Genomic DNA, 1,187 nt, shown 5'->3' with positions numbered 1-1,187 from the left:
AGGGGGACATCAAGCAATGAAGGCACAACATTGCCTTGACCATCGGAAACAAGGCCACCGGAAACATTTGGGCAGGATCCGGTGGCCCTTGTGTTGCTAAATTGGCTTCGATGCCCGTGAGCCCCGTTACCCGCACCATGGCCAGCCTCGACTGACCTAACTATATTGGCATTCATGGTTGAATGATCAAAGACAGCTTCTGGTATAATTCAGATCTATCTTTCTCAAATATCTCTCTTCCTTCTTGTGTACAAGAAGAAGTGGTATGGGATCGATGTTATGAGCATACCCAGATTCTGGTTTCATAGATAAATTTTTAGAGGGTTATTAGGCTACACCTGCTGACAGCGATGCCAAAGGTGGCGTCTCCTATCCTCTTGTGATTGTATTCGTGTATTTTAGTTTTCTATTATTTAATATGTTTATGATATTTTAATGGAAAAAAAAAAGAGAGCTAAATGTTAGATGAAAACAACAGATCAGATTTAGGGTGGGAAACTATTGCATTAGTATATACCAACAAAAATGAAAAAAAAATAAAAAATTAAGAAAGTTTTCCTCTGCGTGAAAGGTTTACCACACCATCCTAAGTTCATAAATCCCTAAAGCGTTTTAGTATGATCCTCAATATACCCTCCCGTATCCATCTGTAGTCCCATAGTCAATTCCCCTTCATTTTGACTTAAGGAAAACTCGGTCATGGAATAATTAGTTATCTATAAAATGTAAATCAAAAACTAAATGCATTGAAATAGTTGTAGAGTAAAAAAAATTACAAACATACTACGTAAAGTGCAAACTATAAACAGTTCAGCAATAATCTGAGGCTTGTGAAGAGACCAACTTACATATTCCTTCTTATCTACCTAAAGACCATTTCCACATATTTTTTTCATCTATTCGTCATTCTGGAGACAAATACACATACATATATATTTCATCTTGGGTCATTATTTTATTTGGGTCAGGGTAAATATTTCTAGTTGGAACTGTCATGTTGGATGGAGGAGGCCTCCATGCCTATCTTGTCAGTTTTTTCTATTGCTCCTACAATAATATATAGATACAAAGATTTCAAGGTTAAAATCCTTAAGGTGGAAAAAAAAAAAAAAAAATGAAGCGAGATAAGGTTGTAGATCTCAATAATATGAAAACTCTAGAGAGACAAAGTTAAACTTTACAAAATA

This window comes from Macadamia integrifolia, chromosome 7 (assembly GCF_013358625.1).
Source record: "Macadamia integrifolia cultivar HAES 741 chromosome 7, SCU_Mint_v3, whole genome shotgun sequence".
NCBI lineage: Eukaryota > Viridiplantae > Streptophyta > Magnoliopsida > Proteales > Proteaceae > Macadamia > Macadamia integrifolia.
The sequence above is the reverse complement of the archived record's forward strand: the minus strand, read 5'-3'. Positions refer to the sequence as shown.